Here is an 11,499-nt window from a genome sequence, read left to right as displayed (position 1 = left end):
CCTGCTGAAGGTGAGACAAGGTCCTATATGAATGAAGGGTGAAATTACAGCTCAACTTTCTAATTGTATTAGTACAGGAGAACTTTTAAGAAATAGAGTAAGACCTTTTGTGTTCGGAGCTACCCCTGCCCTCTCTTTACCAGTTCACTTTATGTTAAGTTCACATTTTTTCCCCCTACAAAAAACCAGTAAATGTGTGCCTATATATCTCCCTATGTTTACGAAGGATATTTGAAAGGAAGGTCAGAAGTGCTTTGATTCTTGAAAAAAGCCAGCCAGTTTCAGCTACACAGAACTTTCAAAGTGTATACAAAAACACAAATGCTGGTAACTGTTATTTCAGGCCTCAGGCTTAGACATGATAAATTAACACTGTCCAGATTTCATTTTGGAAGCAGTGCCTACTCCTGCACAGACATTCATATCCTGATGAACTCCGGGGCAGCTCAGAGGGGCAGTCACCACATCCTCTGTCTGACCCTGATGATGACTGCTTCCTCCTGCCTCCCACACTGGGCTGAGCAGATGAGTCTGGGTGTGAACACCAGCCACAGCTATGAAAGCCAAGCCAAATGTCAAGTTCAGCTCTGTGAGAGTATTATAGGACCAGATACTTCTTCATCTCATCCTCCTTCCCATCTGCCTTCTCCCTGTTTCCCTGTGACAGAAGAGGAAGAAAATTCTGATGTTTACAGTAAGGGTCTCAGAGGTTCCCAGTGCATTTTAGGAGTGGTACCACTGTCTTTGAGGTTTTGAAGAACCCTACTGTGAAGCTGCTCTGATAAACCATAGTCGTCTCCATGGTCTCATATCAATTCAACACCACCGTTTTAAATGGAATAATTCCTTTTCAATTCTAAGTCTAAATTGGGAACCAGGAGACAATGCTGAGCTGTAATCAGAAAGAGGCAGTAACATCTTGCCTATTCCACTCTCCTCTGTAAACGTTTCTTGTTTTTGTTTGTTGGACAAACATCCTTTCTATTCAACTTGTTGTGGGCTCTGGTTGCTTTGCCAAAAGTCTGGAGGAGAAGCATGGACATGAGCAGAACTTAACTCCTGAAAGAGTTTATCAAAGAAACTGAATCAGTCCCAGAAATCATGGGGCACAAAAACGCCTCCAGGGTGCCTATCCACTTCTCTTTTCACCTGCACCAGCTTCTGAATCTAGGCTGGTCATTTATTTCTTGCTTCAATTCTTTTTTCACTAGAGGATTTAATGGCTTATGACTTAATAGTTGTTTGCAGTGGTAAATTGCTCCACCTTTGATTGACAGGAGAGTTCTAAATCTTCTGAACCAAATCCCCTCTTTAAACAGCCCAGCTCTAGTAGAAATCACTGGCATGTTATTGTCTGTTTGCCATGATTCACCCATCAGCCACCTCATGCAGGGTGGTTTCACATTGTTCCTGCCCGAGCCTCTGTCACCTCTTGTGCCAGAGCTTGTGCTTCTGGCTGAGCTGGGGCATCTGAGTAGTCAAGGTGTCTGCACAGGTTTTAACGCAGGTTTTTTGGGCTGACATACTACTGCAAACATCTCTCTGTGCCTTTAGGTTCCTAACATGTCTTTAAATGCCCTGTGAGTGTGTATTTTCCCAAAGACACAGAGGAAGTCTATGGTAGAGAAGGAGCTTGTCCCCGGGGGAGGGACACTAACTATGCAGAACAATGAGCAGATCTCCATGTCCTCATTCATGGACTTTTTGAAGGGAGCTCAAATCACCAGCTAGTAAAAGGAACATGTGTGAGATGATGTCACCCTGCCTTCAGAGGAAGAGCCCAGGGCTTCATACTGCTCTGTCACAGCGTGACAAGTCAGGCTTCTAGTGACAGTCATTTACCCTACTAGCCTGGATTTTAATGGATTATGGCTGAAGTTGTTACAGTCCATTTGGTGGAAAACAAACAATCAAATAAACAGACAAATAGATCTGTAGTTTTAGGAGGCTACTTTAAAATGTCAGCCATCTGCTAGGCAGAGGCTCAATAAATCAAGGTTGCAGGAGGAGGTTAGTGCGCACACGTGTGCGCCTGTGTTCTGCAGGCTTTGCATACTTCTCCAATGACCAGTTTTCTAAGTTGATACTTATTTTGCAGAAGATGCTTGTAGGATTTACGCAGCTGGTGGCAATTAGAGGACTATGCTGGGGAGATTATCTCTCAATCTGTTTCTTTTTTCTCTATAGCCAGCTGTCTAACCTTGGAAGGTGCTGAATAGCTGCACTTCCCATTACATTTAATTTTCACTGTAGGTGTTGTATACCTTTGCTAGAGGAATGATATATCTTCAGATCTGTTGTTTCACTCAGTGTCTTCATTAAGGCTGTGTCTGGGGTGGGGTGGATGGAACAACCCTTCCAGGCTGTCTACTTTTAAGCCAGTTTTGTTCCCAGGCCCCATTCTCAGAGCAGTTCACCCATGACAGCAGTATAGTGTCCTACTCTGAGGAGTCCCATTGAAGAAAACAGGCCAGCATGAATGAGGGTGAGAGACTCCAGCACTCCTTTCCTATGGATAAGGAAATACTGTTCCAAGTTTCCAGTCACTTACAGAGGCAGTGTTCCCACTGATGCTGAGGTAGGCTAGAGCCCCTAACCAGCTCCCTTGGGGGGATATTCAGGAGAGAGCAGAATCTAGGGTTAGCAAAAAGCTTTGGTTGCTTTCATTCAGTAAAAAACAAATGAGAAGAACTCTTCTAACATGACTGCTTTTTTTTTTTTTACACATGACTGCAGAATGTGGTGGTGCTGTGCACAGCCTGGCTTGGTTTGTACACCCAGGTCTTTATCCCTTCACTGCCACTGCACTGCCATATGGATATAAACTCCCTTGGACCAGCAAAAGGTCATTTAAAACAAAGAGGAAAATGAGCAGCATTTGCAGAGCAATAGAGGAAACACCTTTGCAAACAATTTGCTCTCATTTTGAAAACGTTAGAGTATTGGCCTCCAAAGTTGCAAATAATACTTTTGTTAGATTTCAGATGCACACACACAAACAAATGCGGCATATGCCCACCTACATAGCACACTTCCATCTGCATGAATATTACTCCCTCCTCCACCATCACAGCAAATTCTTTAATGCAGGACATAAAATAAGAGCAGTTTACAATGTTTATGAGGAAGAATTTTGTGTTTAAGTGCACATTGTGGGGGAAAAAAGGCATTAAGATTGTTCAGAGCATAGGAAGTAAGGAGGGAGGAAATTGTGTTTGTTGAATGTGTTTGTGTGAGGATTACATGCAGTTTATGCAATTCAAGATTTCAGAAGCAGATAAGGTCTTTAAAATCAGCCATAAAATTTGTATCTGATTTTTCACACCAAAGAAATAACAAAAAATGGTTTTGTTTTCTCTGGAGGAAAACAGGCTGAAGGAGGCATAGGGCCAAATTCTGATCTCACTTTCACTGGTGTTCAGTAAAATTGTTGGAAATATGCTGGATTTACACTGATGTAAGTGAGATTAGAACCTTGCCAGTGGCAGACAGAATGTTGTCTCTGTACATCTAGTATGGTTTGGGGCTATTTTAATACAAAAATTTTGTTGCTGTAATATAGTTGAAAAGGTCATGGTGAGCAAATACAGACAAATGTTATATAACAATTTGCAGCTTTAATATAATTTTGCTGATATTTGGCGGAGTTCTTCGGATCACTGTATAATTTTGCTGGTTTAAATGTGTTTCTTATGAGCAAGTTATTAACTTAAGAGAAGTAAAAGTTATCCACCGGGTGAGTCTGAAATGAATCAACACCCACATGTCATATCCCTTTCATTTGCTAAGTGGATGCTTGTCTTGTCTGATCTTGTGGATTTAATTTCTGCCAGGATGTGTTTATACTCTTAAAATGAATCTATCCAAGCAAATCTTTCATTCCACAGCACAGTCTGAGCTGCCCCTGCATAGCTTATAGGTGATTCATATTTGTTTGGCACAGACATGGGACATCCCACAAGACGAGATGAATCAGAGAGGAGGCCTCAATGTACCTTCTCCACTGACTGTAGGCCCATTCTGCTGTTTGGGTGCATTTATTCTATTTTACAGGCTAAATCTGAGGTCAGATGCTGTACTGCTGTAAGCCTGGCAGAGATCCTTTTATTGCAGTGGATCTGTAGCAATTTGCACTGGCTGGGAATTTGGACCCTAAAAGCTTGTGTCAACAAAAGCTTCAACTGGGGAAAAAGCGGTAGAAAAAACTAAGTGAAGCTGTTGCTGCCCAAAGACTTTTCTATTATGTAACCCTAAAGTAGTAGTGTTTCGAGTGTAGCCCATTTGGTCATCCTAAACAGAATTAGTACAGTTGGGAAAAGGGGGGAGGTGTGAATGTTTCAAGGAGGTCTTTGAACGTTTCTTCAAATGCTCATTGCATCTAAGATCCCATTTTTTGTGTGCCTTTATTTGCTCCAGAATACCGCTGGACTGCCAACAAAGGAGGGCTTGTCCTCCCAGGAATTTTCTGCATTCCTCTCTGGAGTAGGCATTTTTCTCAGCTACAAAGGCCCTTTGGCAAATTCCCTCTAATCATTGGATTTACCCTGGGCTCTGATAGGTGCCATTCATGAACTTGGTCTGCTGTTTGATGGGGCTGAAGCATTAATGGGATCTTTTCATGGTAAACAAAACAGAGTAACATTACTGGAGGAATCACAAAGCTGCTCTTGTAGGGCAGTATGGTTCTTTCTCCCTCCATTCTCTCTCTGTTCCACTCTGTTCTCCATTTTCCTTTCATTTTTTTCCTTATCATTTCCTTACTTTTATGAACATGCATTCTTTTTTTGTCTGTGGGACCATTTTTAGTGCCAGATCTTCCCAGATCTCTTTACCTCAGGAGACAGTGTGCTAGCTCACTGCCTGTGCTTGGCCCCAGGAGGTACAATAAACCCATACAAACAGCCAGCTTTAGCAGCTTGGTGTTTTCTCTGAGGGTCTTATGCACCATCAGAGCAGAGACATCCATAGATCCTAAATCCCATCTTCACTCCTGTGGGTTTCATTCCCATCAATGGGTTTCACTTCCATCAATGGATGAGCAGTGTTCAAATGAGGGGAGGGAAAACAAATTGTAGAAGGACTCACTTTTGTATTGAAATAAAAGCCAAAGTTGCCTTTGCTTTTGAAGTCCATTTGTAGTGGTGATTTTGTAGTCTTTTAGACAACATACGTGCAGGTTGTCACTTCTAAAATGTGCTGTACTGTCCTAGAAATGGGTATGTTGTAAAAAGCAACGTACGCAGAGGTGATACAACAGCTTAAAAAAAAAGTCAGCAACCAAAAATAAAGCAGAGCTGCATCTTTGTTTTGAAGCTGTTTCTGTTCTTCTTTGTGGAGTGATGAGACCCAATAAAATCTAAACAATACGCTACTCTTTCTACCACCATTCCTTTCACTGAAATATCTCACATGCCTTCTGATGAAGTATCACACTTGGGTTTGGGTGAGCTCCTCTTGAGAAAATAAAAATTGCAAGAATTTTCTTTAAAAAACCCTTTCATTTTAAATTTCTGAGTTTGAAAAATGCTACATTTCCAATTATCAGTTTTAAAACAAGTAATTTTCACATTCACCACTTAAGTTGTTAAATCATCTGTATTTAAAGCTGATAATGAATCGGGTGAACATAAACAGCTGGTTTTGTTTCAGAATTTACTCAAGTTGCCCAGTCTGTTTTCAGAAAAAATATTTTTTGCTGGAATCTTCTTCCCTAAAAGAGGGAGGAATTAAACTGAAGGGAAATGACCACATTTTCTTTCATGTGCTGCATGGAACTTCTCACACTTATATCCTGCTGAACAGCACTGTGTATGTGAAGTGTTGGCAGGGGAAAGTTGAATGTACTGTGAGTGTATGAGAGAGCTTCCTTAGACTTAGGTCAACCAGCTACATGTGAAGGCATTGCAGTCAGTAATTTGTCCAGGTACCCTGGAGATCCTCCTGATAAGATCCTTAACCTTAAGCACCTGAGGGAATTGCTTAGGTTGAAGGAAACATAAGATATTTGCTGTAATTTGGCCTAGTTATAGCTCGTGTGAGGAAATTTCTCTAAATCTTCCTTTGCTCCTCCCTCAGTCCATCTGGTTATCTATGTATCCATCTCCTTGCAAAACTATCAGGGAAGGCAGGGCTTTTCTGATGTACTTGGGAGACAAGAAAGGCTGCTGATCTGACAGGCACTGGAATGGAAAGCCCCCATAGATGCAGCTGACAGCTCTGAAGGTAGAATGAAGGTGGATGAGACTACAAGGTTGCCTCTTTGGCAGATTAAGGGAAAAACAGGCTGAGAATGATTATGGTGCTTGGTAAGCTAACCAGGCTGGGTAGCCTGGATACCTAGTAGGACACCTGCCCTGGTCATGCCACAGCCAGGACCTGTTGGGTGTGTTTCACTATCTTCTGAGGGCTGTGTTTTCAAGGGCATCACACCTGTTAGTGTGTGCTTGTGGGAGTTTGGCAGCTAAAGAGAGTTGGGGACCCAAGGCATTGGCTTGACAAAAATTCAGTCTCCTCAAGTGTAAGGAGACAGAAGATACGAATGGCCTCAAGGCCCCAGAGCCCCTCAGCTCTTCCATATCAACTTCCAAACCTGAAGTACAGGATGTTTTATTAACAGTTGCTATAACTATGAACACTTACTTGGCGCCAGTCACTGTGGTGTCCAAGGACCCTCGTGCATTTTAGTGAATTAATTAAACATTTAATGCCCACGGTGGGAGATTCAGCTGCGGGCCATGGGAACTCAGAGTTGCATGGTTTGAGTGGGACGCATGATTAAAGGATGCATAGTCATAATTCCAGTTGTGCACTGACAACTTTATTTTGTATTTGTTCTCTTTTTAAATTCACCTTCCAAAACACTCATTGCCAAAAATACCATAGGGATAATGAAATAATGTGAAAGTAACGTTATGTTCAAAATTGCATGTTTCATACCTCCTGAGAATAACTTGAATGGTATAGCAATTAGAGCTACCTTTAAATAATGGAGTCTTTTTTTCTCAAAGTCTATTGGTAAAAATTAGCTTTGCTCTCCTCAAAGAACTAGTGCTATAAAATGCCAATCATGGTTTAATTGTGATTCGGTATGTTAATTCCGTGTGACAGTCTAAAGGTCTTTGAAGTCTCCTTGATTGGGTCTAATAATCTGGGGGTTTTATAGTGTTGAACTTTAAGAAATAGGCCTGCAGATAAACTGATGCAGGAGAATGTAGTTGTGAGGTCACAGTTAACAGTGATTGAAGGTGAAGTCCTTCTAGTGTTCACTTAAAGACTAGAGTCATGAAGGGGTCACTCTAGAGATCAGTTTTCAACAAGCTCGCATTTTCTGCAGATCTATTTTCTGTGTATTTGAACCAAAAAAGGGTAAGAATAAGTCTTTGAAAACTGTGCTGACTCAAGTAAAATGCTTCCTTCCTATCAAATATAGGAAATTCTGACTTGAGGAGAGGGAAGGCTGTGTCTGTTTGGGCCAGTTGGCCTCTTTGAGCTCAGTGAAAAAAGGTGATGGACCTTTGTTTCTGCTGGATGGAGTGAACTAGTAGATAAAGGTCTGCTGAAGGTCTTCTCCATAGAAAAACTCTTGAGTGATCTGATTCCTCCAGGTGAAAAAAAAACTTGAAGGACAGTATGTGGGAGGTGAGATTTACACTGAGGAAAACCTGGCATTATAGAAAGAGCACAATGGCAATTTTCTCCTTAGATCTCAGTGATGCTAAAGGGTTGAGGTGTTCTTCAAGGGAGGAATAAATGACAGCATACATAGGTGCTTGTTTTGGACTTCATTCCAAGTTAAGAAAACAAAAGACATGCAACACTTATTTCCCCCCAAAAAGGTGTTCCTTACTGCTCATTCCTTCCTTCCTGCCCATGGCTGCTGCACAGCTGGGCCGTGAGCTGCCCTATCCCACATTGCCGTGAGTTCACAGCACCACCTCTCCCTTTGGTTGCAGAGGTGTAGTTCGTGAGCTATACCAACTGAAAGTAAAGAGATGTTCTCCTGAAGGTGTTCTCTCTGTGTTACGCATGGGGCCATGGTTACAACTATAGCAAAATTTGAGACGCACTGGTGTGGGTTTCAGCTTGGTTAAGAGTTTACTGGAGCTGGTTTGAAATTTCCGGAGTTTTTTGTTTGTTTTTTTCTTCCAGAAGTACTAAATTGTTGAATCAAAAATTCCTAAGATGAAAGGTCCATGTCAAGAAATTTCCCATCTCAATTAAAACCAATGGAATGAGAAATTCCAGTTGATTAATTGAATTGTGGGGGGTTTTTTCATGAACACATTATGTTTTACTTTTAAAGGACTTCTACTAAACTTTTCTTCCTTAGTCTTTGAAATAGCAGTTGCTGCATCAAGCAACTTCCACTTCTCTGATCTTTAGCCTGACAATTGTCAGATTGCAAGGCAAATTCACTCCAGCTTCATTTCAGCTGCACGTCCTCTATCTGGGTTATTCTGGAGGAACCAGAGCTGGACCTGGAAAGCTCTTTGGTTATCTTTCTAGTCTCTTAACTTCAGGAGCTGTCTTTTCAGCTCCAGCTGCTTGGCAGGCAAGCCAGTGTGATGGCCAGGAAAGAGCCATGGTATTGTTAATATCATGGTGACTGTTGCAGATGTACCTTATGCAAAAATCATGCAACTTGTCAAGTCCATTTCAGTGTTTAGGAGGAAACAGTCTGAAAAGCTCTCACAAAGCAAGGAAAAATGTTCTTCTTGTGCTAACTTCTGTATAAGATCTTCCAGAAAGATAGTACAGCTTCTTGTACAGAGTTGTAATAACCTCATAAAACTGACAAGAGGTTCATTCTTCACCTTCTGCCAGAGGACCAAAATTTGGCTCCTCACCCTTTGTGTTTTCAGTTCCCATGTTCACATGAGGTATACATGAAGAATTAAGGCAATTGATCATAGGAACAGCTTGCTTAGGGGATGTGGTGAATTCTTCAAGACTTGCAGTCTTTAAATCACAGCTGGATGTTTTTCTAAAAGATATGCAATATTTCAACCTGAAATTATGATGTTGATGCAAGAATTGCTGGGAAAAGCTCTGTGACTTGTGCTGTGGAAAAGGTCAGAGTAGGTAGTGGCAATGGTACTTTCTGGTCTTACTGGTGTCTCTTGGGTGGGTTTGGGGATTTGTTAATCACTACGACACGTACGCTGCCTCAGTTCTATGTTTTGTGCAGTTTAGTGTTACTATTTGTCTTGGTTTGGAAAGACAGGAGTCTGCTAAGGAAGGCAGGAGCCTCCCCTGAAATTGAGAATGTAAACCCTCCCCACCCCTCTGAATTGCTACAATTTTAAATTAAGGGGCTCTCAGGCAAAGATATGGGAGCAGGCAATAACAGTTCTTTAATAGGGAAGAAATAAAAAGGATAAAATAAACAATACAGTCCACTGGAACAACACTGACAGAGTCAGAACCCAACCTGACACCCTGTTGGTCAGGGTGTTGGTGGCAGTCCGATTGAAAATGTGGCTGCAGTCCTCTGAAGTATCAGGTGTGGTTCTGTTCGAGCAAGGGGAATCTGTAGAGAAGGATGTAGTCTTCCTCTGAAGATCCAGGAGGAAAAGGCAGCTGCTGTTCCTCTGGGGAATCTCGTGGAGAACAAAACTGAACTGCAATTTCAGAATCTCAGAGTATATGGGGTAGCAGTGCTTGGCTCCTCCCTCTGGGCGGAGCATCTCACAATGGGATGTTATCATTCTTATCAGTCATGCACCGATATTCAATAGTCTGTTATCAGCGGAGGTCCCCTCCCCAGGAAGGTGTGAATGTGGTCATTCAAAGAGAGAGATAAGGCAAACTGCTCACTTGACAAGGTAATCAGCCATACAGATGGTAATGGAAAACATCTTGCATGCAATCTTCAACACTATTATTACCAAAACCCAGTAAAAATAAAAAACTCCTTGACGCCAATGTAGTATTAAGAATCAGGCATTCTTTATTTGGCCGGAGGCACCTGGCAGCACCATGAAGACTGTTCACATTGCTGTAGCAGCAAAAATTACCTGAAAGCAAAGCTTCTTCCTTTCCAGAGCTGCATACAGGCAAGAGCTGATTGCCTGCGTACAGAGAAGGTGGGGTTAGTGGAGGCAAGAGGCCAAGTCATCCAAGCTGGCCATTGCTGGTGGAGGACCCCACGTAGTTAAGCTGTAGGAAGATGAGGAAGATGTTCCCATTGAGCTCCAGCTGTGCTGATGGAAGAGGTCACTGCCCTGGCTGCTCGGCACAGCCTCCCAGCCAGAGGTTACTGACCTTGCCCAGCTGCAGCCAGGTGCTGTCTGTGGGCGCCTCCTAATGTGCTCCAAGCAAAATCAGCTGGATTAGTTCAGTCAGTGTAAATGGTTGATTGGAGCAGGCCTGGCCACTTTTGTCCGAAGTGGTGGGAGGATGTTCCACAACACACACTGGTGGCAGAGCACTGGGAGTGGCAGCTCTCGCATTCTCAGCTGGAAGCAGTGCTGTCCTGCAGGAAAAGGATGCATGTCCTCAGATTCAAAGCTGGCTCTCACTTTCCCTCTCCACTACTCACTTCCCACCTTGGAGACTGTTTCATCAGGAACAGATGATTAAGTTTCTTTTATTCCATATCTAATTATCCTGTAGCATGAGGTCTTTTGTTGCCATATTTGCTCACACTCAGCCCCTACCTGAATTCCAAAGTAATTTTCTTGACTGCACTGCTGCCATATCGAGCCCAGATTACAGGCAGATCCTTTTGAGAAAGATTAGTTTTAGTTACTCATCTAGGAAACAGAAGTTCACATCCTGTGAGTTGTACTAGCCTTGTTTTTCCTGCTCATTTCTGTTACTACTCTGCCACTACTGCAAAAAGCTGTTTAAGTTTGTGAGCTCCTGGCAAGCAATAGTTGCATTATCAGCCCTGTCAAGTTATCAGTGAACCTATAAAGCAGTGTCTTTTCATGAACCCCTATGCCTTGCAGCCTCAGTCTTTGCAGTCAGCACAGATGAAAGAGATTGCTGGGGCTGGCATCAGTACAGACTTGTGCTGAGACTGGCCTCATTTAGTGCAAGTTTATTACCTGTGGAGTTTAAAAAGGATGTTCAGTGTAGCATGTCCGACAGGCAGGAAGCAAACTAAGGCTTGATTTTTAACTCTGGTTAATATCCAAGTATTTTGTTTTACAGGAACTGCTAATTTTTGTTTAATCTTTTCAACAGCTACTGAGCCAAAGGCAGCTGTAGTCATAACCTCAGTAAAGAGGCTAAGATCTTGTGTAGGCAGCAGGGGTATTCTGGGTTTAAAGGAGTATAATCTGGTCAAATGAAGAGGCAGTCTGGTCTAGTGTTGGTAATTTCTGTTCATTTGAAGAAGATGCATTGGTTTATAAATTCTGCCATTGCGTGGGAGGAATTTGAGGATAGCAGTGGAACTGACAGCAGGCAGTCCACACTGGTTTAATTTTATTCTGAGCATAATGTTAGTTGGCATGTGACGAGATCAGAGTTTCTATTAGATGTTAGCTGAAT

At 42.3% G+C, this 11,499-nt stretch overlaps 1 protein-coding gene across 6 annotated transcripts in view; it reads left to right on the top strand.

Moving 5' to 3' along the window:
* The window catches only part of HMGA2 (high mobility group AT-hook 2), a 112,867-nt gene that overhangs the window by 59,408 nt on the left and 41,960 nt on the right, over window positions 1–11,499 (top strand). The window lies entirely within an intron of this gene.

This window comes from Geospiza fortis, unplaced genomic scaffold (genome assembly GCF_000277835.1).
Source record: "Geospiza fortis unplaced genomic scaffold, GeoFor_1.0 scaffold166, whole genome shotgun sequence".
Lineage (NCBI taxonomy): Eukaryota > Metazoa > Chordata > Aves > Passeriformes > Thraupidae > Geospiza > Geospiza fortis.
This window is presented reverse-complemented; position numbering and strand designations above follow the sequence as displayed.